General features: G+C 49.5%; 1 pseudogene; it reads right to left on the bottom strand.

The window, feature by feature from the left end:
- Positions 1-6,599: 6,599 nt before the first annotated feature.
- LOC121364988 lies at positions 6,600-12,410 on the bottom strand (annotated as a pseudogene).
- Between the last annotated feature and the right edge of the window lie 2,266 nt (positions 12,411-14,676).

The following is a 14,676-nucleotide window of genomic DNA, read 5'->3' as shown; positions in this document are numbered from 1 at the left end:
GATCCCTGGGTCTGTGGCAGAGGATTAAATTTCTGTTCTGGCTTTGTGTGGCTCCTGATGATCCCACTCAGAGCAGAGCACCGTGTTTGGATGACCTTGGGCTGCACCCTGGAATCCCATCTGCTGTCAATCCCAAATGGAACATGGCCTGGGATTTAAATCAGGAGGAGATCAAGCTCTGTGTGCCCCACCCCTGCTTCACATCCTTGTAAATCATTATTTTTTAGGTGGTGCAGAAACAGAAATGATTTTCCACCTGGTACATTAAAACTGCTTACAAATCATCTGAACAATTAAAGGGACCCAGGCCTGAATTTTATCACATCCATGTAATCCCTGGGAAGTGGATGGGATTGCATGAGTGAAATCAGAGGGCCTGTGGCAGGTTTGGGGAGGGTTTTTAATGAAGGTAATAAATTTGTGTGTGGTGGATGCACAAAGAAGGGATTTGCATTAATTTGGGATTAACTGATATTTCTGCTGTGTATCTGTCTGTGGCATTGTGTGTTTTTACAAGTTTTACTGTTGTTTCTATTACAAAAGATAGCTACACTCTCTTAGAGAAATTGTTTGATCCTTTGTACCCCCATTTCATCCCCTCAGAATTGTTTCCCCCTAAATTGTTTACTCCCTACTTTTCCCACCACTTGTCTGTCTGTCACGATGACAGTCCCCCTGTCCCCCCCTCACGTCCTTAATGGCCATGTCAATCCCAGCTGCACTGCCCACCTTCCCTGTCAGTCACTATAACCACCCCTACCTTCTCTGAGAAAGTTCTGTGTTAATTGTCCCCTCTTTAGCAGATTATTTGTCTCTGGGGCTTCTTCCCTCCTCTGTGTGGTCCCTACTGGTTCTGTCAGGTCCTCTACTCCTCCCCTTGCTTTCCCCTTTTGGTTGCTTTGTGTTTCCACCCCTTACACCCACTCCCTTTATGAGAGCCTTTTCCAGGGCACTGGGATTTAAAAAAAAAAAAAAAGCCCAAGAGAGAGCAAGGATGTCAAGGACTCGATGTTCCCATCTGTGGGAAGCAGGGATGGTGAGTGGGAGCCCTTGCAGAGACTTGGAGGTGCATTTTGGTTTCTCTGTGCCACCAAAGCCACTGAAAATCATCTGGGACAATTCTCTGCTCCTGAGAGCTCACAGGTTGCTGTGAAGATGCGATTGCCTTCTGGGCTTGGCAGGGTTGGTTATTGCAGAAGCGAGAGCTGCCTAAGGAAAATGTGGTCAGCAGTAGAGAATCTGGGAATATGAGCTCACATCATCTCAAACCCAGGCTGCCTGCTCGTGTCTCTGGTGTGATTTTTGATTTCAGGAATGTAGCAATACACCTCTCTTCTATTAAACCAGGAGGGAAAACAAAGAAAAAAAAATCTGTTTTATCAAAACTGCTCTCTGTAACAAAACCCACATATTGATGGAGAAATCCAGCTTTAGCCATGGATTTCCTGCTGACTTTCTGCAGGAAGCTGCATAGATTCCATGCTCATCTTTCATTTCCATGAATAGCTCTGAACTGACACCTTTCACAAGGAGTTTGTGCCAGAGAACATGGCAAAAAGGGGCTTTTTCAGCTCTGCACAGTTTCCTCCTCTGCAGAGTCAGGATCAACTCCAGCTGTATAAATCACAGCAGTTCTTATCCAACCAGTCTATGAAAAAATTTACAGGGCTGATATTGAGCAGTTGGACTGCCAAAACCAAAATTGCCTGAACTATGCACTCTATTAAAAAAAAAAAAAAAAAAAACCAAACCAAGACAAAACCCCCAACCTTGTTCTTCTTGTTGTTGTTGTCTAAATTAAAGACAACCTCCTTTTCTGTTGCATGAACCCATCACTGCTGGTCACAGAGAGGAAGAGAACAACCTATTTCCTTCTAATAAAATCAGAGAATCTCAAAGTGGTTTGGGTTGGAAGGGACTTAAAGCCCATCCAGTGGGAAACCAACAACTGGAACCACCACAAGAGCTGTCTGGACCCTTTTTCCTTGGCCCTTGTTCCTGGTCCCACTGAGGAATAAAGCCTCCCTGGTATCCACACAATTGTCCTCTCTGTTGTTCCTTTATCTTGGATCCTCATAGCCCGCACATGCCAGCATCACCCACGCTGCAGCACTCAGCACCAGCTGGGCAGTCTCTGAGAGAGCCTGGGAATGGCCACTCTTGTGGCACCCTCCAGTCACACGAGGAATCACAGAATCTCCAGGTTGGAAGAGACCTTCAAGGTCATCGAGTCCAGCCCAGCTCCAACAGCTGAACTGAACCCTGGCCCCCAGTGCCACATCCAGGCTTTGTTAAACACACCCAGGGATGGGGACTGCACCACCTCCCCGGGCAGCCATTCCACAACTTTATCACCCTTTCTGTGAAAATCTTTTTCCTAATATCCAGTCTATATTTCCCTTGGTGTAGCTTGAGACTCTGATCTCTCATTCTGCCAGTTACTGCCTGGAGAAAGAGCCCAACCCCATCTGATTACAACCACCCTTCAGGAAGTTGTAGGGAGGGGTAAGGTCACCAAGCTGCTAGCTGGCATCCCATCGCTCCTGTGACTGCAGTGTGAGCCACATCTGTCCTTGCAGGAACGGGGTGCAGCCCAGGGAAAGTGATGTTCTTATCCCAAGGGTTCTCTGACTTTGCACCTGGAATTGTGTGTGCACTGTTGGGCCCCTCAGCACAGAAACACTGTGGGGTTGGAGCATGTCCAGGGAAGGGAACGGAGCTGGGAAAGGGTTGGAGCACCAGGAGAGGCTGAGGGAGCTGGGAAGGGGCTCAGCCTGGAGAAAAGGAGGCTCAGGGGGGACCTTGTGGCTCTGCACAGCTCCTGACAGGAGGGAACAGTGGGGAGGTTGGGCTGTGCTCCAGGGAACAGGGACAGGAGGAGAGGGAACAGCCTCAGGCTGGGCCAGGGGAGGTTTGGATTTGATATCAGGAAAAAATTCTTCATGGAAAGACTGGTCAGGCATTGGAAGAGGCTGCCCAGAGCAGTGGTGGAATCCCCATCCCTGGAAGCACTCAAAAAATGGGTGGATGTGGCACTTGGGGACAAGGTTTGTGGTGAACAGTGTTGGGGTAATGGTTGGACTTGATTTTGGAGCTCTTTTCCATCCTTAAGGATTTTGTGATTCTGGCATGGAGACTTCTGAGCTCAACACAGCTTGTGAACACTTGCAGCTCCCACTCTGCCTTTATGTCCCAGTCCTGGCCTCAGGCTGCAAAATTCTTTAGTTAATTCCTGCAGACAGGAAGGGGCTGCCCTCCCTCTTGGGGTTGCTTTTTCTTCCAGCTCATGGTGCACCCTGTGAGGGAGGATGAGGAAGGTCCTTCCCCTCTCCTTGGTGCCTTGGCCACCCACTTGGGCAATATCCACATAACTTTACCCCAATGAATTTTTGCCAGGGATCCAGGGGCAGCCACAGCTGCTCTGGGAATTCTATTCCAATCTCTCAGCACCCTTACAGGGAAGAATTCCATCCCAAAATCCCATCTAACCCTGCCCTCTGGCAGTGGGAATCCACTCCCCCTTGTCCTGTCCCTCCAGGTCCCTGTAAATATTTAAATAGAAGGGAACAGACTGCCTTAAATATTTGTAAAAGTCTGAGGTAGTAAGGTAGCTCTTGTCCAAACCTGGTCTTCTCTGCAATACATAACTCCAAGTCCTTTGATTATTCTGGGGGAGCTTGAGGGGTTTTTGGAGTTTGGGTGGGTTTGTTTTGATTTCTTTTTCCAGCTTCTGTGATTGATCAACCCCTGGACTTCAGCACCAGCCCACAACCTCCCCAAATCCTCATGTCTGTGCAGACAGCCCACTCCTGGTGAGGATCCATGGATCCACAGGGATCTAAATCACCTTTCCATAAGTCCTGCAGGCAACATTCACCTGCCCTTGTCTGTGGTTTGCTGCTTGTCCCTCAGAACAAGAAGGGGCTGCTGTTGTATTTGTGGGGTTCCCAGGCAAAAGAAGGAATGATGAATCTGACTCCATGTTCTCAGAAGGCTAATTTATTATTTTATAATACTATATTATATTAAAGAATACTAAACTAAACTATACTAAAGAATACAGAAAGGATAATTACAGAAGGCTAAAAAGATAATAATGAAAACTCATGACTCTTTCCAGAGCCTGGACACAGCTTGGCCCTGGTTGGCCATTGACTCAAAACAATTCACATGAAACCAATGAAACAATCACCTGTTGGTAAACAATCTCCAAACACATTCCAAAGCAGCAGCAAAACACAGGAAAAGCAAATCACATAATTATTGTTTTCCTTTTTCTCTGAGGCATCTCAGCTTCCCAGGAGAAGAATCCTGGGCAAAGGGATTTTTCCAGAAAATATGACTGTGACAGGCTGCCCATCCCAGGCAGGGATGTGACGCCTTTGCCACATCCCTGCTCCCCCATTCCCTCCCCAGACTGTGCTCTGCAGCCCAGCTCCTCTTATAAAAGCAGCATTTTCCCTTTGTTTCTCCTAAATTGCAGACTATTTTTTTATTTTCCAGGCTAATTCTCTACTGCGTCAAGCTTGTTTTGAAGTCCCAGCCCATCCTCCAAAGCTCCTCCAGTCCCTCCCGGCTCGCTATCATTTGCAGCTGGAAGAAGCAAATTTTCTATTCATGCAAGTAATTATTAAAAAAATATTTTGAGCAGTACCAGGCCTGGGACAGATCCCCAGGGAGTCCCAGGCTGTGTATCTCCTCGCTTTCCTGGCGGATCATAAATAACTCCTGTGAGCAATGTTCCCTCCTTCCAGCACTGCTTTCCTCCAGCTCTGTGTCATCTGTCCCTGCCATCTTCCCTCTTCCAGCTGTGCTGGAGCTGCAGGGATGGGAGCTGGTGTCTTAAATTTAATTTGAGCTTCAGCTTCTGGATTTGGGTCTTACAAAACCAAAAGGTGCCCATGGTTTGTTTTCCATACCCACCCTTGGAGCCTTGGTGGTTCTGAACCCTGCTGTAAATTTAGCCTTGAAAAGCTGAGCTTTCTACCCTGAGACACCTCTTTGAGGCCTTCACTTCACCCCTGTGTCTTTAGGATCATGGAATTAGGGAAAACCTTGTGTTGGAAGGGACCCTAAAAGTTCATCCACTCCTACCCCCCTGCCATGGGCAGGGAACCTTCTCTGCTGAATATTTCAGCACAAATACCAGCAGTTAATGGGGATTTTTGGCACTAATATAAATCAGACTATTTCTGTGTGATCTTCATCCTGGATTTGTTGTTTGGCTTTTTTGTTGGTGGTTTTTTGAGAGTTTTGTGTGTGGTTTGTTTTTCTGGGTTTTTTGGGTGTTTGGTTTTTTTTTTTTTCTGGTTGGTTGGTTTGGGTTTTTGGGTTTTTTTTTTTTTTTTGTTTGGAGCATTACATAACATGGCTTAGGCAGGGGAGGAAATCTCACTGGATATTTCCTGTATATGAATATTTCCAGAGTAAGATGGTTTCTTGTTTTTCACATTGCCAATTTCACAGAATCCCAGAATGGTTTGGGTGGAAAGGAAACTTAAAGATCATCCCATTCCAACCTCCCTCCAACCTTCCCCTATCCCAGGGTGCTCCAGCCTGGCCCTGGACACTTCCAGGGATCCAGGGCCAACCACAGCTTCTCTGGATACTCCTGTTTTGATGGATCCTGTGAATTTCAGGGACCTAAAAGCCAGAGGGGAGACAAGGGGTGTAAGATTGATCACAAAGGGGCAATGAAATTACTGCTGTTCCTACGTATCTGCTTTGCAACTCCAGCACTTCCATAGCAGCCTTAAAAATCAGGATTATCTAAAGAAGAAAAAATAAGAATCTGTTTTAAAAGACAGATAAAAGGCAGGACTGATAATGGGGGGGTTGAAAGGTGGGGCTTCATTTTTCAGTGCTGCATCCCTGAACAGAAACTCCTATTTGGGGCAAAGTTTCCCCAACTCCCTGGAGACTCTCTTGAATATAAATGCATCTCCGGGTATTTCCTGTAATTCTTGATAATTATTTCAATCAAGGTATCAATTTATGACTTCCTGACTAATGAAAAGCTGCTTCTTGCTGCATTCTCCTTTGATATGCAAAGCTGCCTTTGAGCTGCCAGCCCCGTGCTGGGCAGACCCTGCAGATCCACACCTGGCAAACCCAGGGGTGACACCAACGCCCTTCGGAGCTGTCACAGGAATTCCACCCTTAACTTTGCACACAGGAGCTGTTAAATCCACCTTGGCGCTGTGTATTGGAGGAGGGATGAAGTTTATTGCTCATTGAAGTTAATTGTTTATTTATTGGTGAAGCCTGCAGGTGCTGAGCAGTGATCCAAGTGATAAACCCCTGGTTTTTCCAGGAGCAAGGAGGCCACCAGGCACCGCTGGCCACAAAGCAGGACAAGATCCCTTCCCAAGTCGGGTGTTTGGCTAAAAGAACCCACGTGGAAGACGGTGGAGCAGCAGAAGCTCTGCACAGCCCTGGGGGTCTCTGGCAGCCCCCCAGGAGGGCACTGATGGATGAGGATCAGGCAGATCCTGAACACGGCAATGCCAGGGGAAGCAGCAAGGGCTGGGAGCAGAGGATTTGGGAACATACACACAGATTTTACAAAGAATGCCATGTTTTACACAAATCACCACTGGTTATTTACACCTGGCCCCAGGACAGCCCCGGCCACTCCTCAGCTCTCCACAGGCTCCATACACCTCCTTCAGGTACCCAACCACCAGGTCCAGCTGCTCCTCATCCTCCAGGTAAGTCTCCACACAGGTTATGTACTGGCTGGAATTCAAGAATTTCTTCAGACAGCAGGATTGTTTCCCACTTTTCAAGATCCCCAGGAGATGCTCTTCAGCCTCTTTGGTCTTCACTATGAACTCCACTGGCTTCTTGTCTGGTCCTGTCAGGGAGCAGCTTCCTTGGGGGAGATGTCTGAGGAAGGCTGTCCAACCCCTTCCTCCCCTGTGTTTGGGAATGCCATCTGCACCACACTCTGGTATCCCTCTTTCCTCACTGGGTAGCTGATACCAGCAGCAAAATACTCCAGGAAGGACCCAGTGAAAGCGTGACAGCCCGCCGGGATCCGATAGTCCAGGATCAGCAGGGGGAACCAATGGATTTCCCTGGAATAGTTCTCCTTGGCTCATTCGATGAGCTCCTGCTTCTCCTCACAAAGTGCTTCAGGCTCTTCAGAGACACTGAGAAACCTTTTTTCTTCTCGTTTGTGGTGCCATCTGTGAAGAGCACACAGGCCCTGTGGTGCTTCCTCTTCGCTGCTTTCACCACTGCTGGCCATTATGGACAACACCACAGCTGGCACCACACCAACATCCCTTCCTCAAAGAATTTGGGTTCTCAGTGGGACAGAACGCTTGGGAAATTTTCCTCCTCTTTGGTGACCCTCCAACCCAAACCATAGGACTCTACGATCTCTACAATTTGATGATAATCTCACGTTCACTGACCTCATCACCTTCAGGATTTGCTTCCCCTGGGAAGCAAATTCATAAGCTCTCAGGAGCCTTCCCTTCTCCAAGCTGAATGACCCTGAGCTGCAATCTCACCTTGTAAAGCAGCTGCCCCATCCCAGTGGTCATTTAATTGTTTTTCCTTCTTCTCCAACACCAGCTTGCTCTCCTTGGACATCAGGGCTGCAGAGTTATGGAAACGAGAACACATCGGGGCTTCCTGCAGCAGCAAAGTGATGCCTTGAGCATTGGATGTGTGCAGGGAAGGCTGAGAAATAACAATTTCTTGTCTCTTTTTAGCTGCCACCTTGAACACTCCTTGGCCACACGCTGAGCCAGTGAATTCTGGGGGCAGTCCAAGATCTCAGCTCGTGGTGCCAGTCCCAGCCTTGGCATAGCACGAGAGTCGTTCAAATCTTTTTTTCTCCAGATGCTTTACTTTATCTATTCCTACATCAAAGCTTATTTGAAATTTCTTCTTAGCTTTTTCTGTTTTGAGGAGCCTTTTGGAGTTTATTGCCCTCAGTGTGGCACTTGATGCCCTCAGAAGATCTTTCCTGCAGAAATGGAGATGTGGGGCTGCTCTTGCTCCTGGCAGGTTGTGGGTGAGGATGTTGAAAAACCCTGGACTCAATCCCTGCTGTACCACACCCTGGACTCATTTCCATCCCAAGAAATGACCACTGAAACCTCTTGCTTTCTCTCTCTTTCACCAGTTTTCAAGCAACAAAAGGACTTTTCCTCCAGTCATGTGGCAACATGGTTTCTTTAATTGTGTTGTGAAGGGTTTAAAAAAAATTAAATAAATCAGTAAAATCCTGTGGTTTTCCCATCTAGATCATTGAATCCATGTGCTTTATCAGGAAAAGGTTAAATTTTCCTAAATTTACTTTTTTCCAGTGCCCTGAACATCACAGGGGTTAAATTGTTTGTGCAGGAAAGCAGTAGCCAATAATGGCTGGAGAAAGGCCTGGTGGGAGAATAAAAATATTTCTTTCCCCAAAATGTTGAAACTGCCAAGTCAAGTTGTTAATAGAGATTGTTCCTCCAACACAACAGCAGTGAGGACAACTTGGCTTGGGCTGCTTGGCTTGGCTCAGCTTGGCTTGCTCGGTGCATGCAGAGCACAGACCTTGGTTGTAAAACCTGCTCTTAAATAACTCTCAAATAAGCCCTTTTCCACCCAAAACGAAGACCTGGCAATGCTCTGCTGTAACTCATCCAAAGGGATGAGCAGAGCCAGCTGCAAAAGCAGGGTCATGGCAGCTGCTCTGTGGTCTCCTCACCTGTAACATGTTTAGGTGACCCAACTGTCCCTGGATCCCTGGAAGTGTCCAAGGCAAGGTTGGACAGGGCTTGGAGCAACCTGGGATAGTGGAAGGTGTCCCTGCCATGGCAGGGGTTTGGAAAAGAATGATCTTTAAGGTTCCTTCCAGCCCAAATCGTTCTAGAATTCTGTGAAAACATCCCCCAAGGCCCCAGTTCTAATGAGTCTCGCTGCTAACGAGTCAATGTCTGCCAACACCAACACAGCCGGGGATGCGCAGACGCTGAAGCCACGCTGAGTCAGGCAGCGTGGAGAGACACAGCACAGCCTCAGCTGGCTCCAGTTCTGGTAGCCAAGAAGTACTTCTTGAAGTCCAGCAGCTGGGCAGATGTTTGGGCTGTGGTGGATGCAGCTCCAGCGTGGGCCAGCACCCTGCCCCAGCGTGGGCTCTCCATGGGGTCACAAGGTGCTTTGAGCATCCCCCAGCTCCAGCGTGGGCTCCTCCATGTCCTGCAGGTGGATCCATGGGCTGCAGGGTTTCTCCACAAGCTGCACCATGGAATATCAGGGGAGTCACAGCTCCAGCACCTGCAGCAGCTCCTGCCCCTCCTCCCCAGTGACCTGGGGGTCTGCAGGGCTGCTCCTGTCACATATCCTCACTCCTCTTGATGCCTTGTGAAGGCTGACCTAGAACAGAGACCAGACAGAGCTAAAGAATAAAGCAGGGATTGATTCAAAGGATCTCCTCCATGGATCCACCTTGGGCAGCACAAGAGCCCAGCCAGGGCTGCAGCCAAGATGAACCCAAATGGTCCCAAAATGCACGAGCGCTCCCGGGGTCTCTCCCTGGGATCAGCTCTGCTCCATGTGCACATTGCAGTTCAGTGTCCAATTCCAGCTCAGCCCCTGCACTCCCATCCTGCTTGTTTTTCTCTCTCCAGCCCACGGGGTTTGTGCTCTTGGGCTGAGATTTGGATCATTTGTCCTTGGTGCCCAGCTGGAGCAGGAATTGTTTTGTCTCCCTGCTCTGTGCACAGAGCTCACCATGCCCTGATGTGAAGCTCTAAAGCAGACACAGAATCTGGAAAATAGAAAAGCTAAAACCTGAGGCATCACTTTCTCTGTCTGCAGCTTCAGGGTTTTTTTCCTAAATCTGTTTTCTCCAGAGGTGCTGCCCCCCTCTCTGATGGGTTCAGCTTTGGCCAGCGCTGGGTCAGTCCTGGAGCTGGCTGGAATTAGCTCTGCTGGACATGGGGAAACTTCCAGCAGCTTCTCACAGAAGCCACCCCACTGTAGCCCCCCACTACCAAAACCTGGCCACCAAACCAAATTCACTTCTCCAGGCATTTTTTCATTAACTCTTGGATCTTCTCATCGCTGTGCGCTAATTTAAAGGTTAAAACTTCCTATCATTGGTGTTACCAAACATAAAATTAAACCTGGTAATTACAAAATTGGTAGAAAAAAAGGCCTAGAATCCAATATGAGCTCCTCTGAGAATTAAAACCTGGCTGCTGCCAGATCCAGAAGATACCTATGGGTGGATAAATTCTTGGGTGCATGAAAAATACAGAAAAATACAAATTCACTGGGGTTTCTGTGAGTCAGGGTCTTACTTGCAGTGTGGATTCCCCTCCCTGCCTCAGCCAAGCAGAGGCAAAAAGTTATTCCTGGTGAAAATACCACCTGCCATGGGATAGAGTGGCTTTTGCAGCTTTGGGAGCTGGTGGTTCCATCCCAGGCAGCAGGTTCTGGGCCAGCCAGAGCTGGGATTTGCAGCAGTGGATGGATGGGCTTGGCACAAACGTCGTGCTTGAGTGGAGTAACAACGTCTTCCCTGCTTGGATCTCAGCCCTTTCACGGCCCAGGGCAGGATAAACACCGGCCCAGAGCAGGATAAACACCAGCACAGCCACTGCTGGAAGGGGAACAGCTCAGGGGGCTTCACCCACCTCCCCACCCAACCCTCCTGAACCTGCTCCCACCCCATGATGGGAGGGTTTCACCTGGACCCAGCCAGCCCTGCCTGGATCATCACTTTTCTTTTTAAATGTCTTTTTTTATTTTTTTTTCCACCCTCCCTCCCTGGTTTGGAGGCAGAAGTGAGAACTCTAAGAGAGAGAAAAAAAAAAAAAAAAAAAAAAAAAGGAAAAGAGCAGAGAAGAATCGGGGTCAACACGAGCAGCAGTATTTCAGTCGTCCTTTGAGAGCTTGTCTATACTCACTGTGGGTGTTCTCCTTGCAAACGCTGAGCAGGAGATGTTTTCCCTTAGTAGGGCAGGATCCTGTGCTCGGCCCTCCTCGCCTGGCCATAAAAGGGCAGCATTTTCTGCAGGACCCCCGGATCCTCCGAAAGCTGACGGGTTTTTGGGAAGGGGCCTGCCCTGCCACTGCTTGCTTTGGACCTCACAACCCTCGTGTTAGTGCTATTTTGGCTCCTTCTTTTCTTGAGCCTTTTGTTTTGTCTCTCTCCTCCTCCTGCTCCTCTCAGGAGGTTGGAGGGAGGGAGGCCAGAGAGCCTCCAGGAATGTTCTTGCTTCCCCTATTTTTTATTCTTTCTTTCTCCCTCCCTTGGCCTGATTTGATCCCTTCTTTTCCATGATCCTGCTCAGAAAACCAGCTGCTGAGTGAAAACCTCTGGCCAAGCCCAGGATATGTCCCTAACCACGTCCCCAGTCTCCATTCTGTGTCCCAAGGGAATCTGGAGGGCTCTTCCCTCCTGCTCTGCCCAAGCCCTGACCCACTCAGGAAGGGGGGACACCACGGAACCTCCTCTCACCATCTCCTGGAGCACCTCTCCACGGGAATTCCAGCCTAGAGGAGATGCTCAGCAGAGCACAGCTGTAAAAGCAGGGAATCCTGGGCAGGCAGAGCCATGGTTCCACCTGGGAATTCATCATTCCAGGTCCACTTGGCTCTTCACAGAATCATTTAGGTTGGAAAAGACCCTCAAGGTCATCAAGTCTGACCATTAACTGCCAGGCACTGCCACATCCACCACGAAACTCTGTCCCCAGGTGTCCCATCTACACAAACACCTCCAGGTTCTTCCGTGGTTCCTCACAAACCCAAAGCTCCCTGAGCTCTTACAGAGTCTCAGCTTTCTTCTCGTCCCTTGTCCTTGATGACACTTCCTTTGGGGAAGTCTGAAACCATGGAAATGCAAATGGAAATACCAGCTGTCAGTTAAACCAAGGAAATAGGAACCTCTCCTGGTTTCCCTAAACATTTTCATCTGTGTTGTTGTGGCTGATCTTTCATTTAAGACCCTGTGTGACCTTGCAGTTGCCATCTCATGGCCTGGGGAGAGAAAGGAAGAGGTAAAGCCACAGGAGATATCCCTTTTGTGGCCACCACGCTGCTGGAAAGTCCCAGGGAGGAGACCCAACACTTCTGTGTCAACAAGCTCCCTCCATGTGCTCCTTGTTGCCAGTTTCTCCAGAACTTTGCCTTCCTGGAGAACCTGTTCCCTAACAGCAACTGAACTGAGCTCTGGACCCTCAGATCCCTCTGTGCACCCTGTTAACCTTCCCTTCATCATTTTTCACAGCCAGTGATGCTGTGCAAGCTGTGCCAGAGCCATTTCCCAGCCCACAGCCTTCCAGGAAGTCTCCAGAACTTCCAGAACTTTGTATGAAGGCACCAAGAGGTTGGGAGTTACCCTCAGCCAGAAATCCCAGCAGCTGAAGAAGCTCCAACGAGGGATCAGTCACCCACATGCCCCATGGACCGACACAACAAAGCCACCCCAGCGCAGGCTGGGTGGGATCTCACCAAACTGGGTGGGGTGGGATTTGCAGGGACCTTCAGGAGGTTCTTTCAGCAAACCCCACCTAGCCCCTGGGTGGCTGTGGCCAAGGAACCGCCTGTGTTTTTTCTCTCAGGAACATTGCTGTGGTCACCGTGCTCAAATAAAGGGTGTCACCCAAGTGTGTCATTGCTTGTGCCCCTTCCAAGGTTTTCCCCTTGTCGTGGTGGTCCTTGCAGGAGCAGCTTCTCCCTCACCAGGATGGAAAAACTGCACCTGGCAAAGACCAGATCTCCATGTGAGAAGTGGGCTCAGCTTCTTGCAAAAAGCCAGGACCTCTTGGAGAGCCCCTCAGAGAGGGCTTTGACCACCCCTGCAGATTTTCATATTCCAGAGCCATGAGGACTCCAAGTTCTGGAGCTCCCTGGTCCCCTGTGCCACATCCATGAAAAGGCCACAGGGATTTGGACCCTGGAGCAGAGCTTTAATCCCTGTCTCACACCTCCAGCCTCATCTCACCCTCACCCCCAGCACTGGCTGCATTTCCAGGAGCTTATGTAGTTTTTTGGAAAGGTTTCCAGGGTAGGAGAGATGTCAGGCAGGCCAAACACTCATCTCACAAAAACCTTTCTGACAGGGACGATGTTCTGGTGCCACTGGCCAGGAATTTTTTTCCTGTGTAGCAGTGCAGGGTTGAGAATGAGAAAGAGCATTAAAAAAATAAATAAATAAAAAATTAAAAAGCTCTGCAACGAACCCGGCGCAGGCAGGACGTGGCCACGGGGACGTTATGCAAAGAGCTGCTCACATCTGGAAGAAGTTACTGAGCACAGCAACCAGGGCTGAGTCTAAACAAGTGCAGGACGTTACCGCATGGATGTCTGCAGCTGGGAGTGCCTGGGGGAGCCAGAGGAGCTGGGAAGGTGGGATGAAAATCCCCAATGCTCTGGGGATGCCCCCCTGCCCTTCAGAGCTACTGTGCTGCTCTGTTTTTAGGGTGGTGTGGATCCACGTGCCGTTTTGGGTGGTTTGTCTGCAGGAGGGCTGGGGGCAGGAATGGGTTGTGGAGGTGGTCACCATCCCAGTGACCCCATGGGATTTTTGGGGTGTTCTCCCACTGTCTGGAGGAAATGGGGATCCCCCACCTGGATGTGTTTAAGGCAGGTTTGGATCCTGCTATGGTTGGGGAAACTGAGGCACACAGTTCCTTACCCCTCCCCAAACCCCAATAAAAACACCCCAAGGCTTTTTGGGGCATAAAACCTCAATTTGAGGTGTTGTGGAGTAACAGGGATTTATTTAAAATGGGATTTTTGAGGTGTTTTCCTGCTCTTTGGATGAAATGGGGATGCCCCACCTGGATGTGTTTAAGGCAGGTTTGGTTCTTGGGAGCATCCTCTGGATCCTGCTATGGTTGGAGAAACTGAGGCACATAGCTCCTTACCCCTCCCCAAACCAAATAAAAAGACCCCAAGGCTTTTGGGGGGATAAAATCTCCGTTTGGGTTGTAGTAGTTGGCTTATTTAAAAATGGGATTTTGGGGTGTTCTCCTGCTGTTTGGAGGAAATGAGGCTCCTGCACTGGGAGGGAGTTTAAGATACATTTGGTTATAGGGAGCACCCTCTGGATCCTGCTGTGGAGGGGGAAACTGAGGCACACAACCCCTCACCATCACCATCAAAGGAGCCCCTCCTGGGGCTTTTCCTGCTGACGGGCAGAGCCTGTCCCGCTGCTGGAGGCGTGGGAGCACCGTGGGACTCTGCATGGGACCACCATGAACACCCTGGAGCTGCTCCAGCTTCGCCCCCTCGCTGCCCAGAACGAGGATTTTGGGGTACCCAGCTCCTGGCTGAGGCTGGGGGTGTTGGGATGATAAAATCCACCCCTGGCTCAGCACCAGGGAGAGCCAAGCAGAGCTGGGGGTGAAATAATGAAGCTTTGCTTTGTTCTGGAGGGTGTTGGGGGCTGGCTGTGTCCCACAGGTCCTATCCCAGGCCCTGAGGGGGTTTGGGGGATCCCTCTGCTGTAAGGAAATGTTCCTTAAACTCCATCCCGGAGGGCGATCCCCGTTTCCTCTGAACAGTGGGACAACAAAAAATCCCCTTTTGTAATAATTAATGTTGCCTCATGATTCCTCCAATTGGGATTTTAAGCCCCAAAAAACGTTGAGGTCTTATTGCTGGGTTTGGGAAGGGGGTGAGGGGTTGTGTGCCTCAGTTTCCCCTTCCACAGCAGGA

The sequence above is a fragment of the Pyrgilauda ruficollis genome, unplaced genomic scaffold (genome assembly GCF_017590135.1).
Source record: "Pyrgilauda ruficollis isolate IOZ18807 unplaced genomic scaffold, ASM1759013v1 scaffold12, whole genome shotgun sequence".
Lineage (NCBI taxonomy): Eukaryota > Metazoa > Chordata > Aves > Passeriformes > Passeridae > Pyrgilauda > Pyrgilauda ruficollis.
The sequence above is the reverse complement of the archived record's forward strand: the minus strand, read 5'-3'. Positions and strand labels throughout refer to the sequence as shown.